At 38.8% G+C, this 18,644-nt stretch overlaps 1 protein-coding gene and 1 long non-coding RNA gene across 15 annotated transcripts in view; one reads left to right on the top strand and one right to left on the bottom strand.

The window, feature by feature from the left end:
• LOC105488365 (A-kinase anchoring protein 13) overlaps window positions 1-18,644 on the top strand; it is a 356,595-nt gene that overhangs the window by 207,158 nt on the left and 130,793 nt on the right. The gene's annotated exons all lie outside the window — the stretch shown is intronic.
• LOC139364385 (uncharacterized) lies at window positions 929-18,149 on the bottom strand. Its single transcript, XR_011626186.1, has 3 exons — window positions 18,017-18,149; window positions 1,520-1,655; window positions 929-1,058 (listed from the first exon to the last, which is right to left on the bottom strand). It is a non-coding gene; the product is annotated as an uncharacterized lncRNA (long non-coding RNA).

Raw genomic sequence — 18,644 nt, 5'->3', positions numbered from 1 at the left:
AAGAACCAGGGGGTGCCACCTCAGCCACAGGCCCCTTGAAATTAGGCCTAGGCCTGGTGCAATCTGGAGAGGATGCATGATGAGAAGCATCAGAGCCCAGGTAGTGTGCAGGTCTCTACTTTGTGGGCAATAGGACATTTATTCTAAGAGGCTCAGGAATTTTTTCTCTCATTCCACCCCTGTGAAAGCCAGAAACTGTGGGAAGCTACAGACTGACTTGTCAGCGGGAGAGGCATGGAAAAAACATATGTCCATGCACGAATCCCTTACTTTAAACATTTGTAGCAAAGATTCCAACAGTAAATTATGCTGTTGGAACATAGTCCCTTCCTCCAGGAGATGTTACTCTTGTGCATTTCCAAAGCAAAATTCAGCCTTTAATCTGCAAACATCTGTTTTGTATGCTGAGTGTTGTAGTAGAAACCAGGGATGCCATGGTGGGTAAAATAAGACAGATCTCATCCCTCAAGAAGCTCTATTGGGAGAAACAAAGAAATGAACCAAGAGTTGACACCTGGGTCATGGGAACTCAGAGAAGGAATTTTCCATAGTTTAGGCCTATCCACACCATTGTCGCTTCTACTGTTCACTTCTGGTAGCATTGTAACATCAGGCATTAAGTGGAATTCTGCTGAAATGTTTCACTGAAAGGATTTTCCCTGTTGACAGCATTGCTTGCCTTGAAATAGAGAGTTAGACTTTTCATTCCAGTTCCAGAAAGTGATGCATGTATCATGATTGTTTTGCTATGAAACAGTTCCTGTCCCTGTTGCCCTTGTAGTCAACACAATAGGCTATGTTCCTTCCCAGGAGTCATTAGGTTTCCCTAATGGGATGATGGAAAGGAGGGAAATAGAGCTCTGGCCCTCTTCCCTCATTAGTGCTGAAACCTGGTGCTGTATCTGCTTCACATCAAGCTCAGTGGATTGTTTTTCCCTTGTCTGAGCCTGTTGTTTCCTCCTTGAGTGAGGAAAAGGATTTAAATCCTGGCTTTCCTGACATGGAACTTTCCTGCAGTGGCTGTTGCAGCTGAACGCATTAAAAGGAGTACCTGCAAGCTGTGAGAAGAAATATTGTTTGAAGATTAGCATATAATATAATGTGGACAAGTGCTCTTAGGTTTGCTTTTAAATCGAAAGACTGTGTTCTGTAGGATTTGAAAAAGAATAGAATTTGTCATTGGCACACCCCACCCGTCATAGCCCCACAGGCTTCTTTGTAGCCACTGGAGGGTCTTAAGTTATACTGGCAGTAGTGAATTCAGGTGATTGACATTTGCTGCTGGGTATCAGAGTTACAGTGTATCTCTACCTCCTCACTTTGGTTTTGGTCTCATCTTGGGGAGCTACTGTGCTTTTAGCTGTCCCAGAAGGTGGGAGGTGGCAAGCTCATCAGTGCCTAACAATGCCAAGTTTTCTTTGTTTTATTCCTAATGGGAACTTATACTGCCATTTGTCTGTTTCTTGGCATAACTCTTTGGGAAGGAAAAGGGGTTAAGTAAAAACAAAACAATGCATACCTTTTATGAATATTATCTCTGGGCTGGGTGTGGTGGTTCATGCCTGTAATCCCAGCACTTTGGGAGGTCAAGATGGGAGGATTACTTGAGTCCAGGTGTTCAAAACCAGCCTAGGCAACAAAGTGAAACCCCATCTCTATTAAAAAAAAAAAGAAATAATATTATCTCTGAATTAATCTTGCTGTTTTTTTAAAACTTGGAGTCACCCTATTGGTTAGATAATACCAGCCATCTATTAGCAAACAAATATTAAGGTGCCCTGAAATATGACTGATGTGGAATGTTGCCTTGATCCTTCCTTGTTTATTAAGGCTGGTTTGTGGGAGCTTGGAGCAGGAAGAAGAGAGGTAGCAAAAAGGACAGAGAAAATGAAGGAGACCTTTAATGTGGGGGCTGGAGAAGCAAAAGGATAGCTAAACTAAACATGCCTCTTGACAGCATCTGTGACTGACCATGCACCAAAGCCATGATATGGCAACAGCTGTGTAAAGGCCCAAGATGTTTAATTCTTGTAGCAGTTGTTCCTATAACTTCTTGTGGTATATCACCCCCACATAGAATGGGGAAGATGGGAATAGCTTAGATTAAAAAAAAAAAAAAAAAGGCTAGCTTACTGTTCTTCCTCTGAAAAGCATTTTATCACATAACCAACTAGTTTAGTCTAATGGAGGAAGATAATTGCACAAGTCTAAATAAATAAAAAGTGGGAATTGTTAAATATTTTTGAAAGCAAGGCTTTTACTTTTAGATATACACAGTTACTCAGAGGAAATTTCAACAGCTGCTGCTTAGTAGAGGCACTGCTGGGCCATCTCTAATGTAGTAGACAGGACTTTAAATATTGACATCCATTTTCACAACACAAATGTTCTTTTAGGAGGTTCTTTTTAATAAACAAGTGGTAATTAAAAGATTTAACAAATGTATGACATTAATTTCAAATTCAACAAGATAGCCATTTAAAGGAATATATTCCCCAGCCACCCCCAAAAGCATTTATGTCCTGATGACAACAAGGAATAACTAAGCTGAAGAAACAACTTGTCTTTGTCAGCCTTTGTCATTCAGCGTGGTAGAAATTCTTCTACCACGTTTTTACCATCCATTCCCTAGCATTGTGTCTGTGGCTCTTCCTAATATCACTTTCCCCAGGAGCGAAGACCCTCTTAGAATTAAATTGGAACATTTTCACTGTAGAACCTGTAACAAGTTAATCTTTTTGGAATGGCAGTCAGATAGCTGGAGGTAAAGCCTTACCTGCCAGAGCTTCTACTTTGATACCTTTGCTATACTATATTTCTAAAATATCCATGTACTTGGCTGACTTCTTAAATGCTGAGCAAAATTTATCCTCTTCTTGATGGCTCAGAATTATTGTTATGAGGTATCATTTACTGTTATTTATTAAAATGTACATTAATGGGCACTAATCTGAGTAATAATTCAGGAACTTGCATTAAAAAGAGTTATTCATCTCAGCTTACCATTTGCCCTGGTATTTTAAAAATGGAATGAGACTTATTCAACCATGTAGTCCCTTAGGAAGTACCTTTTGGTTAACTTCATTAGCATATAGGTCATCAAAAGTCTTTTCCTAAATAATTTTATTTGCCCTTCAGAAAACCGTCTCTGTTTATTGTTCTTGCTGTGATTACTCTTAATTCACCAGCATCATTCATAATGTTATGAAATTGTTTAGACCTAATCTCACATATAACTAAAGGCATTAGCTTTCATACAGTCTGTTAAGATAGAAAGCTCTCGTCCAAGATTCCATCCTTTTCCCCTAAATAAGAAAAGCTTTTTTTCTCTGAGATAGTAAATTTAACTTATCACATTGAATTGCCAATTTAGGAATTCATACTGTTATCTTCTCTCACCGGAATTCTTTGTTTTTGTGGTTTTTTTTTTCCTTCCAGCTATTCTTGTATTCCTTATAACCCATCGGTTCTCAAACTCTTTGTTCTTAAGATCTCTTTACATTTTTAAAAATCAAGAGCCCTGAAGAGCTTTTGTTTATATAGGTCATATCTAGAAATGTATACTGTATTCGAAATTAAAACTGAGAAATTTAAAAAATATTTATTTACAACAATAATCATTATTAAAATTATATTTTTATAAAGAATATTTTTTCTACAAAAAATTTAGAGGAGTGGTATTGTTTTAATTTCTGACTTAATATAAAATATTTGAGCCGGGCACAGTGGCTCACGCCTGTAATCCCAGCACTTTGGGAGGCTGAGGCGGGTGGATCGCCTGAGGTCGGGAGTTCGAGACCAGCCTGACCAACATGGAGAAACCCCGTCTCTACTAAAAATACAAAATTAGCTGGGCCTGGTGGCACATGCCTATAATCCCAGCTACTAGGGAGGCTGAGGCAGGAGAATTGCTTGAACCTGGGAGGCAGAGGTTGCAGTGAGCCGAGATTGTGCCATTGCACTCCAGCCTGGGCAACAAGAGTGAAACTCCGCCTCAAAAAATAAAATAAAATAAAATATTTGGATTCTTATATCTTTTATGCATTAAGCCTATTGCATTGCAATACATTGTTTTGGTTGAAGTATATAAAGAAAATTCAGCAAATACAGGTATATGCTTAGAAAAGGGAGACCTACCTTAATAGTTTTCTCAAATGTGATATTCTTTGATATTAGATCAAAATTGACAAATAGTAGGTTCTTAAAAGCTATTTTCAGTGTGGAATCTGAAATCCTATCATTGAACTGTTTGTACTCTTTCTCACTCTGTTGCCTAGGCTGGAGTGCAGTGGCACAATCTCGGCCCACTGCAACCTCTGCCGCCCAGGTTCAAGGCATTCTTGTGTCTCAGTCTCCTGAGTAGCTGAGATTACAGGTGTGCGTCACCACACCCAGCTAATTTTTGTATTTTTAATAGAGATGGGATTTCTCCATGTTGGCCAGGCAGGTCTCAAACTCCTGATCTCAAGTGATCCTCCTGCCTCAGCCTCCCAAAGTGCCGTGATTACCGACATGAGCCACTGTGCCGGGTCTGGTCTATCTCATACTTTTTGTTTTTTGAAACGGAGTCTTGCTCTGTCACCCAGACTGGAGTGCAGTGGTGCGATCTTGGCTCACTGCCACCTCCACCTCCTGGGTTCAGGTGATTCTCCTGCTTCCGCCTCCCCAGTAGCTGGTATTACAGGGGTGCACCACCACACCTGGCTAATTTTTGTATTTTTAATAGAGACAGGATTTCACCATGTTGGCCAGGCTGGTCTTGAACTCCTGACCTCGTGATCCACCCGCCTCGGCCTCCCAAAGTGCTGGGATTATAGGCGTGAGCCAACATGCCCAGCCTATCATACTTTCAATGAATCTTTTACTCATGCATAATTTTGTAAAATCCTACATTGGTCATTTGGAAAATATTTGATTCACTGAGTAATACAACTCTTCCAATTGTCGAATGTTTCATTCTACAATATCAGAAACTCAAATTTGTTAATATTACTACTAGTTTCATCAGACATGTCTTTAAGTATTGGTTAATTGGCAAACTCACAGTGACAACTACAAGCTTTCCAGAATTCTCATTTTCATTTAAAATCTGAATTTTATCATCAGCTATAAATACTGTAAGTTGTTTCCCTTGAGAAGCACGTCCACTCGGTTCATTTCTAAGAAAATACCCCAAGTTCTGAACAACCATTATTTGTCACTCATTCTTTTAAGTAAAATGTTGTTTCCTGAAAAAAGCAGTTTAGCTCACCACTTAAAATAACTGTACAAGTGATTTTTTTCAAGACAGGCATCACATCTCCATACGCAGAAGTATTTTGTGTTTGCTTCCCATTTTGTCCCACAGAATTTTAAAAAGGTGTGTACTCAGAGTATGGCAGTGAAGACTATGATGGCTCCTGATTCATTTTGGCACCAATGCCTTGGTTTGTGCTAAGGCACCATCAGTGCAGATGTCAACACGGTAAAAAGGCAAATAATATCTTACCATTACTATGAAAATAGTTTTGGTCACACAGACACCCTGAAAAAGTCTCCTCAAGGTTTTGCAGACAGCACTTTGAGAACTGCTTGGTCTAGCCCATGTTGCAGATTCTTGCTCAAAGTAAATTAAATAGCTCCTTGGTTTTTAAACTTTATGATGTGGCATACATGGACTTTACAATCTGCCTCTGAAGATTACTTGTACAGTCCCATCAGCTATACTGTTTCACCCCACAGTCCAACTGCCAGCCTCACCAAAACCCCCTTATTATTTGAAATTTATTGTTGTATTCACTGAATGTGTTCTGTGCCTGAAATGCATCTTTGGAGTTGACGTGGGTACTCTTTCCTTCTTTAAAGCCCTTCCCTGATGTGCAGTGTTACCTGTGGTGCTCTCTTCACACTCTCAGGCCTCCTGTTGTACTCTTCTCCTTCCCCACACTGGAACAGACCCAGTGGAATTAAAATGTATCTCCTGTGCGCCACTACATACTGCACTGGGAGCTCTACTGCCTCCTGCCAGTGACTCTGCTTCAGCCATGTTTTCATGTACAGTGACTTGTCACATGTCTCACACATGGCAGGCATTTATAATGTCTGATGTATGTTGACTGTCTCAAAAGAAAAAGGGACACAGGAAGAACTTCAGCAAGGCTGATCTCTAGTTAGTTGACAGTTTCCTGTAAGTATTGCTTCAGTGAACTCTACAAAAGGGGATACAGTATTTACTTTATTTATTACTTTCTCTCCTTCGGGGCACTGACAATCTTAAAGAGGTCACTTTTTAAAAAAATAACTATTTCGTGTTTACGTAATAAATATATTTGAAGATTTAAGTTTTGTAAGTTGAGGTTGAAAAGCTGATTTAATCACTGTGGCAGGAGTTGCAGCTAAAAATTAGGTGAAGAATAGGAGGTCCTCTTTGATAACCCATTAAAATGAGTATTTAGGACTGAACCAAGAGGGGTGATTCATCTTTCTGTCTCTGTAGAATTTGGATAATTGACTCAGTAATGAAACAGAACCGATCAAAAGCTGCTGCTTCTTCTTCTTTTTTTTTTTTTTTTAAGTTGGAGCCTCGCTCTGTCACCCAGGCTGGAGTACAATGGTGCAATCTCAGCTCATTGTAACCTCTGCCTCCTGGGTTCAAGCAATTCTCCTGCCTAAGCCTCCTGAGTAGCTAGGATTACAGGCACTCCCAGCTAATTTTTGTATTTTTAGTAGAGATGAGGTTTCACCATGTTGGTCAGGCTGGTCTTGAACTCCTGACCTCAGGTGATCCACCCACCTTGGCCTCCCAAAATACTGGGATTACAGGCGTGAACCGCTGCACCTGGCCTTCAAAAGCTTCCTCAGAATGAGAGTTAGAGTCATAGAGCCATTAGAATTCAAACCCAGGAAAACCTTAATTGTATGAAAGAAAGATTAGGAAGTTCTTCTTAACAATAAACCATATGCTAAGCTCTTTTGAGTACTACTGATGTTTACTGTAACATCTTCATAGGGCAGTCAGAAGAGAGATGTTAATAATCTATAGATGGCTAGTTGGAGGGACAACTTACATGTTTCCTGCTCAGTGTTGCACTAAGAGCTCATGGGTGCCCCTGATAATAATTTATGCTCTTAATCCCCATGGATTACCTAATTTCCTAGATAAACTATTCCTGACAGTCAGTGGTTTGCAAGCTTCTGAACCATTAAACACACAGATATGTCCCTTTATTTTTTGAGAAATTATTAAAATGCTTTCATGAAACTTCGTCTCAAATAATTTACCATTTTGTGGAGAGTGTATTTAAAAGTTTCACTGGGAACAATTGTAGAATATTCATATAAATTCCAGAAGGAGATATTTGCATTCTTAGAAGGAGTCTTTTGCAGGGGCATAGATGGAACTGGAAGCCATTATCCTCAGTAAACTAACACCGGAACAGAAAACCAAACACTGCATGTTCTCACTTATAAGTGGGAGCTGAACAACGAGAACACATGGACGCAGGGAGGGAAACAACACACACTGGGGCCTGTAGCGGGGTGGGGTGGGAGGTGGGAAAGCATCAGGATAAATAGCTGATGCATGCTGGGCTTAATACCTGGGTTGATGGATTGATAGGTGCAGCAAACAAACATGGCACATGTTTACCTATGTAACAGACCTCAAAGTCATGCACATGTAGCCTGCAACTTAAAATAAAATTGTTTTAGAAAGGTTCTGATATAAGCTTATAAATAATTGTGAACAAATAAAATAATATAAAAATCAATATGTATTTAGTTAGACAAATCTCAGGGATGGATAATTTTATGGGACCCACCCAAACCTCCATTGATATTTTAAAAAAGCATGCAGTCGTCAAGCTTATCAAGTTGTGTACTTTAAATATACGTAATTTTTTGTATTTCTATCATGCCTCAATAAAGTGGATTAAAATTTTTAATTTTTAAAACAGCATTAAGGGTAGACAGAATATTCTCATTTACTGATAAATTTCTGATAGGTCTCATGTATTTATAAGGTCTAACTACTAATACCATTTGTTTGTAGTGGGCCAAGTAGATGCCCTTTTTCTTAGTGCTTATCTCTGTGTCAAAAATATATGGTTTATTTTACATTTTTAAAGAAAGGAACTTCTAAATCTAGATTTTCTGCACTGGTTTGATCTACTCTTTTTTTTGGGGGGGGGAAGATGGAGTCTTGCTCTGTCACCCAGGCTGGAGTGTAGTGGCATGATCTTGGCTCACTGCAACCTCCGCCTCTAGGGTTCAAACAATTCTCCTGCCTCAGCCTCCTGAGTAGCTGGGGTTACAAGTACCCACCACCATGCCCAGCTGCTTTTTATATTTTTGGTAGAGACGGGGTTTCACCATGTTGGCCAGGCTAGCCTTGAACACCTGACCTTGGGTGATCCACCCGCCTCAGCCTCCCAAAGTGCTGGAATTACAGGCATGAGCCACAGCGCCCAACCTAGGTTTGATCTACCCTTGATTGTGAGTTTCTTTACCTGAAAGATCCTTTTCAGAGATACATATTTATTTACACAGAAACCATTTGTTGAATGCCAAGAAATCCAAAGAAACAGGAGATGTCTTGTCCACGACACTTGTACAGCAGGTCCCTACGTAACTGTGATAATCGATGGATGAATGCTAACACAGTTCTAATGGAATCAGAGGCAAGATAGGCCAGTTTTTTGACTGAGGTGTTTGGTGGAGGCATCATGGGGGTGACTACAGTTGAAGAGATCTTAAAGACTTTTCTGGTTTTGCCTAGACTGGGAAGAACATCATGGCAGGGTCAAGGACATGGAGGCAGCCAGGTGTAAAATAATCTGAGAACAGTAAGTTGACTTGTGTGACTGAAGTAGAAGAATCTTGCAAGGAAAGGTGAGAGAAAAGGCCAGAGAAGTGGTCACGGTGCTAGGCTTCTTTCCCAGGGTCACCTCTCAGAGCTGGATGCTCTTTACCCCAGTGGGTCACACTGGTATTTCAGCCTTCAGGGTGGGGATTGTTTCGGAGACATTTTCAGTTCAATCCAAATTAGGCACTTGGGGATTGGCCAGGAAAAATCTATAAATATCTATCTTTTCTTCTTTCCCTTTGCCTCAGATGAAGAGGCTTTTCTCTTTTTTTCTTTCTTTCTTTTTTTTTTTTTTTTTTTGAGACTTAACTCTTCGATCTGTGTTCCTAGTTCTATCTTGGCTTTTAAAGAAGTACTTCTTTGTAAAACAGTTTCAGATACTCAGTAGTTCCTTTTTTCTTAGTTTTTGAGGTAGCTCCCTACCTTCTCCAGTTATCAGAGAATCAGAAAACTTCGCTTTTCCTTCTGCTTTCCTGTGTCATGGTACAAAATAGATCCAGAGGGGATATGGCAGTCTGACTGAAAGCAAAAGTGTTTTGTTCTTTCAATTCTGACTTGAGTAAATATTTACCATAGTTACTTGGTTTTATTTTATATGTACCCTTGTAGGCTGACTTAAATACCTCCTTTAAAAAAATAAGACAAAAATGTAACATACATTAATTCATTTATTGTTCATAACTTTTTTTTTAATAGGCGAGAAACTGAGGAACAGAAAGTTTCTATGAGTTGTTTAAGGCAGTCTTGCTCCAGAGTTCATGCTTTTAACCAGGATGCTAGCTTAATAGAGTCATTAAGCTACTCATTTGTCCCTTCATTTCCTTTGATGCTTCCTGTATGAGACATCTCTGCTAGTATGTATTTAAGTAAAGGAGCATTCTCCACTCTTTAAACATATTTTTGTGATAACCCTTCTAAAGCAAATGTTTACAGTGTAATCTAAGGTAAACAAAGTTACATTGTACTTCCTTAAAAATTTCCAGAACATTAAAATATCTGTTCTAGTTAAGTAAAATTCTCAAAATGCAAGCTCCAAATAATAGTCTCTGAATGAATAGAAGCAAGTTTATTGCTTTGAGTATGAGTGAATGCCAAAATTAACCTGGCAGTAGTGTTGGCAAATAGGCTTTTTCATAAAGGACTTCTCTCTTTTCCCCTTTGCTTTGTTTTTTTGGACAATTGATAAAAAGAGCAAGTTGTACCTCTGCATTTTTTGGAGAGCATGACTGTACAATGGTGTATGTTTGCCTGGAGGGATGAGGGAAGTCTTCCATGGGAAGCTGAATCATTTTTGGGCTTGTCTGACTGTGTTGACTATGCTAGAGCTATTCTTTTTGCAGTGAAGAGAAAAATAAGAAGAAGAAGTCAAGTAATTTCCTAAAGTAGTACATTTTTATTTTATGTGGGATTCATATTTTCCTTGGGTTGTGGTTATTTTGAGCAGGAGTTTTTGTGTCTGGCCAGGACTTGTATTCTTCTAATAGAGAAACTACTTCAGACAAAATTATTTTCTCTCCTTATTTAATAACTAAATTTGGTCAGCCATTGGAAGTCTTAGGGTTGTGATTTTGGTGGTAAACAAAGACATTATTATTTATTCATCCCACCTTGGATGTCGCATACCTTTTTTGGCACTCTGGAGAAATTTGAGAAATGGCATTTGCCTTTAAGGCAATTATTATTTGGTTAGAATCAGACCAACATGCAGTAGCAATGAACAATACAGGGCAGGACACCATAGAGTCAGCAAGGCAGAGTCTAAGCCCCATAGTGGTTCAAAGGAGAGCATTATAAGGAGGGTTAGAGTAGGTAGAGAGAGCTGAATTGGGAAAGTAGAATTAAAGGATGAACTTTGACTAAGGTGGATAGGCAAGAGAGGGAATTGCAGAAACCATGATTGTTTTAAGAGCCAGGGGCATTGAAGTAGGAAGAACCACATCCTGATTGTGGAACCTTGAGACACAATTAGGCTTTATCTTGAAGAACAATAGAAAATGAGATTGGATAAGGGTCATGGAGCAGTCTGAAATCCAGACAAGGGAGATTAGACTGGATGAAGCTAAAGACTTTTTTACTGCCTTTCTGAATGACAGCGTAAGTCATATCACTTCTTTGTTCAAACAAACATCTTCACTGGCTCCCTGTTGCCCCTGAATAGAGTCTTAAACTCTTTAGCATAACAGCAAATGCTTTTTTCATTTTTAATTGACACATAGTTGAACGTATTTATGGAGTACAGTGTGATATTTTGGTACATGTGTACAATGTGTAATGATCAAATTAGGATAATTAGCATATCAGTCACCTCAAACAATTATTTCTTAATGGTGAAAACATTCAAAATCCTCTCTTCCAGCTAGTTTGAAATATACAATATATTATTGCTAACTATAGTCACCCTTGGATGTGATGGAACACTACATTTTTTCCTGCTATGACTCTACCCATTGACCAACCTCTCCCCATTTTCTTTTCCCCATCCTTGTCCCAGCCTCTAGTAACCACTATTGTACTCTTTATTTCTGTGAAATCAACTTATTTAGATTCCACATTATCAGTGAGATCTTATGGTGGTTGTCTTTCTGTGCCTGGTTTATTTCATTTAACATAATGTCCTCCAGGCTTATCCATCTTGCCATTAATAACAGGATTTTGTTATTTTTTATAGCTGAATAGTATTCTGTTGTGTGTATGTACCACATTTTCTTTATCCATTCACTGTCGATGGACACTTAGCTTGGTTCCATATCTTAGCTATTGTGAACAGTATACTGAACATAAGAGTGAATACTGATTTCATGTCCTTTGGATATATACCCAGTAGTGGGATTGCTAGATCATATGGTAGTTTTCTTTTTACATCATCTGTTTGTATAACTTATGCTGTTAATGCTTTTCCTAGCTGATGTCATAGCAGTCCCTTGCATGAATCTGATGCATGTAACCAGACATCGTGCTATTCCTCTGTCATACCTGGCATTCATTAACAGCTTTACCCTCACTCACACTCTTCATATACAATGCCCACCTCCTCTCTTCCATTTTCCTTCCATTTATTTTAAAACAGCATCTTTTCTTTCTTATCACTTCAGCCAGGGATCGTCTTCCTTTTGCTGAAATTCTGCTTTTCATCTGTACTAACTACCCAAACTGTCTTGTGTTTGTGTTTCGTACAGTTGCTCCTGCTGTATTTTCTTTGAGGACTCAAAAATGTCTTACGTATTTGTGTATCTCTCATAACACCTTACAGGGCAACTCACCTACAGCAGACACTTAAGTATTTGCTGAATGGGTAAATAAATTTGGCTAATATTCATTAGTTTGCTACTAATTTTGGTTTCTATGGCAGGATCTCTTTGACACAATTAAAAAAATACAAAAGGATAGTCGTGATCATGGAACTCACTTCTTGTTAACGATCCCTTTTTCTCTGTCAGTGTTTTGTTTACTTCTTAAAGTTCTTAACAATCTAAAGTATTTATTGTTGGGTTAGAAATCTTATAGCAGTCATTATATAAGGATTCACTTAAGGCACTTTCTCTAAAGGAAAAAAATGTCTTAAGAGAACACTCTGAAGAGTTGAGTATGTAGATAGAACTTAAGGGCCGGGCGTGGTGGCTCAGGCCTGTAATCCCAGCACTTTGGGAGGCTGAGGTGGGTGGATCACCTGAGGTCAGGAGTTCAAGACCAGCCTGGCTAACATGGTGAGACTCCCCCGTCTCTACTAAAAATAAAAAAATTAGCCGGGCATGATGGCAAGCACTTGTAATCCCGCTACTTGGGAGGCTGAGGCAGGAGAATCACTAGAACCCGGGAGGCAGAGGTTGCAGTGAGTCGACATCGCGCCACTGCACTCCAGCCTGGGCAACAAGAGCGAAACTCCCTCCTCCCACTCCCCTCCCCCCAAAAACCTTAAGTTTTCCCCTGTGAAATAGTAGACTATTTAAATCCAGTTTTCATCAGTCTACAGCTACACCAGAACTACCCTCACCAAGATGTACGAAATATTTGCCTAGCAAAATCCAAATCTTGTATTTGCGTGAGCTTTTTATAGCATTTCACACTGTTTACTATCCTTTCTTTGAAATACTTTCTCCATTTAGTTTCCTTGATGTCACCTCTGTGTGTTAATTCCCAAATCTGAATGCCCAACCCCAGCCATTCCCCTGAGTTCCAGTCACACACTTTCAACTGCTTACCATGGCTCTGCTGAGATACCTCTGAGATACTGTGTCTCAGATTCACTGTGTCTAAAAGTGAATTCGTCATCTAATCTTTCCCTGCCACCTACTGCTGCATTCTGCCCTTTACCTAGTTGTTCAGGACAGAAACCTAGTCCATCATCACACCTCTTTTCCTTCCTGCTCCCACCCCAATGCCCAATATCCTGTTAATGTTAAATATTTTTGGACTTTCGGTTTCTTTTCTTGATCTCTGCTTTCAGACCTGAGTTCACGCTACCATCATTTCTCATCTGACTTCTTTAACAGCTTTCTAACTCATCTGTCTCTAGGCTTGCTCCCTCCTGTCCTGTGAGCGTATTCCAGAAAAAATATTTTTGAAATACAGATGCGATCATGCCTTTCCCTTGCTAACAATTCTTCGATCGCTTTTCCTATTGTAGTGACAATATACTTGTGAACACAAGTAACATGTTCAGCTGGGGCTGGCCTCATCCTTTGTCTCTGTGCTCTTTCTTCCTTCTGGGCCTTATCATGCAGTCTTCTGCCTGAACTTAGACACCAGTCAATCTCTCTGGCTTTCCTTCCCTGCCTCGGTGCAGAACCATCCACACATATACACCCTTTGCCTGGTTAATTCCTATTAAGTCTTCCATCATGTCTCAGATTAGTAACATACTCTAAGGGCCAGTCTCCGTACAGCACCATCCACACATATACACCCTTTGCCTGGTTAATTCCTATTAAGTCTTCCATCATGTCTCAGATTAGTAACATACTCTAAGGGCCAGTCTCCGTACAGCACCATCCACACATATACACCCTTTGCCTGGTTAATTCCTATTAAGTCTTCCATCAAGTCTCAGGTTAGTAACATACTCTAAGGGCCAGTCTCAAACATGATTATAATTATTTAATGTCCATTTTGTGCACTGCCATATCCTCAGTGCCAAACGTACATGTTTAATAAATATTTGCCTAATGATTTAACTTTATTGAAAAGCTTATTGAAGATTTAGGACAGTGATGTGGAGTTGTACTCTACAGTCCCAATAATGTCACAGATTTTCCATGTGAAATTTCCTGGTTGTTGTTGAAATTGTTAGTTACTCAATTTGCCATGTTTAGTATTCTTGGCACTCCAGGTTTAAAAATTCTAATGTATCTTGAAAACATGTTTAGAAAAATTTGACAATACATAAAACATTTATTATGCTTTGAATAGGTGCAGTTTATTATATGTAAATTATACTTCAGTAAACCTGTTTAAAAATTAACTGATAATAAATACTTTCAAGGTCTAGATTACCATCTGAAATAGGTTTTTTTTTTTACCAGTGGTTTTGTCTGAATCACATATGCATTTTGCGCTTGTATATATACCAACTATTTGGGTGGGAAAAATTGCGTAAGGTTGTGAATTCATTTGAATTGACTATTTGGTGGTATAGTTAGCATGTTTAAGTAGGTCAGGCGTAGTGACTCACACCTGTAAATTCCAGCAGTTTGGGAGGCCAAGGCAGGTGGATCATTTGAGGTCAGGACTTTAAGACCAGCCAGGCCAACATGGTGAAACCCTGTCTCTACTAAAAATACAAATATTAGCTGAGTGGTAATGACACGTGCCTGTAATCTCCAGCTACTCAGGAGGCTGAGGCAGGAGAATCGCTTGAGCCTGGGAGGCGAAGGTTGTGGTGAGCCAAGATTGTACCACTGCATTCCAGTCTGGGCAACAGAGTGAGACTCTGTCTCCAAAAAAAAAAAAAAAAGGAAAGTAAATGTGAAGAGAAGATATTCTTCTTACCTTAATGCCTTAAAAGGGATGCTATGATTTATAGTAATTTTACTCAAAAATTTGCACTTAGGGGTTTTATGAAACTGGTAAAATTTCTACATGTGAGAAGAAGTTCTTGTGTCATTGTACTATTATGAAGTAGCTTTTGTTTTTGTTCTTATTTGTCAGTGCTGGGCTGTCTTATGTTCTTGTGGTCATGCTAAAAAGAAATGCTGCTAGAAGTTTCAAAACTATAAGTAAATATGGCTTATAGTTTTATCAAATACAACAGTCTTTAGGATCTGGTTTTAAATAGACAGTATAAATGGTTATCAAACAGTGCACTGCATGAGTAGTGTCTCATTTCCCTTTTGGGTGACATTATTTGACAGATTGAATAGGAGAATGCCATACATTAGTATGTATTAATTTCAGGAAGAAGTTTTATGAATTACTCTCTATTGTATAGAAGATGGAGGAATGGGACTCAGAATTCAGTTGGCTTTGTAGCTGATAGACCAGCATTTTACTTAATCTTAGGAGTGGTGGGGCTGGGTGTGGTGGCTCACGCCTATAATCCTGGCACTTTGGGACACCAAGGCGGGTGGATCACGAGGTCAGGAGATCGAGACCATCCTGGCTAACATGATGAAACCCCGTCTCTACTAAAAATATAGAAAATTAGCCGGGCGCAGTGGCGGGCACCTGTAGTCCCAGCTACTCAGGAGGCTGAGGCAGGAGAATGGCATGAATGTATTAGGAGTGCTAATTGATGGACAGATATCCTACCAGGGGAGGCTTTTAGTGATATAATTCTGGGTTCCATCATTAGCCTTGCTCTTCAGAGTTTGGAGAAACAGCTGTTATTTCAGTGATGGAATTTAGATTCACTATGCTCTCTTTAGGCTAAAATGGTAACTTTAAAGCAAATGAGAATTCATTTGAGAGAATATATTTATACAGAAAGCTATAAAGTAAGTTTTAAAATAAAATCACAGGATTATAGTTTAAAGGAGACCTGTTGCTATAAGTCACTCTGAAAGAAAATATATGGGAAGTAAGTTTATTTCACAATAAGCTTATCCTTCTAGTGGTGTGGTATGTGTGTCAAGAAAACCAATTTGATCTTAGTCATCCCAGTGTGCACTATGTCAGAGGATTTTGTTTGTGGCATCCACATCACAAGAAGTACACTAACTGGAGAGCACTCAGGTACTCTGTTGTCTGAGGAACTGTTGTGGGAATCATGGTTCGAAAGAGAAGCCTGAAGAAGATGGTGAGGCACGATGGCCATCTTTAAATATCTGAAATGCTGCCAAAAGAAATAGCCAGTGTTTGCTCCAAAGAAAAAAGCCAGATCAGTGTATCTTTTCGTTTTAAGGAAGACTTGGGTAGCAATTGTCAATATCCAGAGATCTTTTACTCTGTGTGTTTGGTTTGTTCATTCAGATTTTTGTAAGATATTACTATAGTGAGAAACTTTTTGAAAGTGGAATGTCAAATATTGAAATGTTGGCAGAAAAGCTGAGTTCATTTAATGTAAAATTAAGAATCACTTGGAATTTTTATTAAAAAAAAAAAATCTTTTTCTGTCCTTTAGCATTTATGTAAAAATCAAATGTAGGAATATTGATAATGAGCAATGAATCCCAAGTTTTCTTTCCTCAGATACTAACTTTTTTCTGTTATAGTTTCATTTCTTGGGGGATTTATCAAGTGGCAAAATAAGATGTAGTGGAAAGACTGATTTACGGAACTGAGTTTAAAGCAAACCTGTTTTATTAGCTGTGTGATGTTATATAACTGATTTAAACTCTGAGTGCTACTTTTACTCATCTGTAGACAGTAAAATTTCACCTTATAGCTTTTTATGTGGAATAAATGAAATTGTACCTGTGGAAGCACCTGGCAAACAGGAGGTATTCATTAAATGTTGTGGTTAATAGATCTTGCTCCAAAATACCTGTCCTCGAGATTAAACTGTCCTGTCACTGTTTTCCCAACTGAAATTTTGATTCTGCCATCTCCCTTTCTTCCTTCCTCCTGCCTTTTATTTCATAAAGCTGTTGGTAATTTTAGTACAATTTAACATTTGTGTGTATGATACATGAGACCTTGTTCCTGTAAAGAGCACAAGTTTATGAAGATACTTTTTTCTTATATTCTTCTATATTATTTTGTTATTTTAATTGTTGCTATTATTGTCAGTTTGCTGCCGCCAGTTAATTTGTCTTAAGATTTCTTCTTGTAAAGACAGTAAAGGGTTAAGGAAAGGAGCTGTTGGCTACTGCTTGCTACTAATTTGAAAAGAAATGCTAGTTATGGCCTTCTAGGTCTCTCCTTCTCCTTTACCCTTTTACTGTCTGGTAACCTTCAAATCTGTGTGTCAGTGAAGGCTAGGAGGGAACAGTAGAACTGCTTCTCCTGGAGCCATAGCACCTAGCACCTAAACACCTGCACTGAAATTTACAAGGAAAGCCTAATTGGAGACAATGCCTTTGCAGCCATTGTAAATTATTTTCTTCTTTCACCTGTGAAATATTCATTCCTCTTATTTGAAGCAGTCTATTATCTAAGCAAACAGGAGTTGCTCAAGTGGAGGCTAAATGTTTTATCTATATTCTAATACATTTTACCACCAACATATGTGTAACTCTGGATGACTCACTATATTTAAGTTTAGATTAATGAAAATTGTTGACTGTGGTAAACTTTTCCTTCCCATTTCACGTGAAGAACAAGGTAGAAAGTGTCATTATGCAGGAATAATGTTTTCTGCAAGTTTTAAGAGAATGTCTCAATTCCCTTTTCTTTCTCCTCTGAAACTACCGTATCCTGTGAACTATATGGCAGGCAATAACTTTCTAATCTCAGACTGGCACTATATAATATTAGAGCAAGAAGGATCTTCAGATATGACCTAGCATCAAATCTCTCTCATTTTTCCATTCTGGAAATCTTGGTCCAGAGGGTCAAACTAATATCTCCCAAGTTGCTCAGTGAGATAATGGCACACCTAGGAAGACAAAGAACCCTTGATTTTCACTTAGTACCTTGTGTTCTCTGCAGAGAGTAAAATTGATCATTGGTGAGTCATTAACCAGTGTCCAGTCACATGCTGCTACTTTATGTTCACTTTGGGCTTTCAGGAAAAAATACTTAGTAGCAGAAGATGAGCCCCACCCGTATCCCCACACCCCCACAAAAATATTCACTGACCTTTGGTGTTCTGTTTGGGTCTTCAGCATCCCCCACTAGATGGTGTCCCTAATTCAGAAACTTTGCTGTGAGACTCCACACGGGCTTCTGCCCTAACTGGAACTAAAGCAGCCACAGTGTTGACCCATAAGAATGCTTAAACAATTTGGTAAGGTGCTAGATCTTGTAGTTAAGTAAATCAAATGAAAATTTAAGTCATGAACACAAATGCTATAGCTAAATTAAGATGTATAAAGTATTTTTATATTTCATTTTCTGGAATCTTTAAGAATTGCATGTTGGGCCTGTGGCATGAGACAGACTAAAAGCACCGGTTGCTTTTAAAGAATCTGGTACCCTTTGTGTGGATAGAGGGCAGGACGGAGGCTGCAGAGAGAAAGGAGAGATAATTAATACTGTAAGTAACTACTGTTAAGTAGTATGGCTGTAAATAATAAAATATTTTACTACAGGTTCCCCAAATTAAAGGAAAAGGGAAATAAATTCAGAACTCCCTTTAAATTTGTAACTCTCAGCTCTGGTTTAGATATGAAATGATTGGTTGCTGTATTTCAAAATCCTAGCAGAATTACTGTTCACTGGTTCCAGATGTTTTTGATAAAAACTTGGAATTGTCACATCAACTGCA

The sequence above is a fragment of the Macaca nemestrina genome, chromosome 7 (assembly GCF_043159975.1).
Source record: "Macaca nemestrina isolate mMacNem1 chromosome 7, mMacNem.hap1, whole genome shotgun sequence".
Classification (NCBI taxonomy): Eukaryota; Metazoa; Chordata; class Mammalia; order Primates; family Cercopithecidae; genus Macaca; species Macaca nemestrina.
The sequence above is the reverse complement of the archived record's forward strand: the minus strand, read 5'-3'. Positions and strand labels throughout refer to the sequence as shown.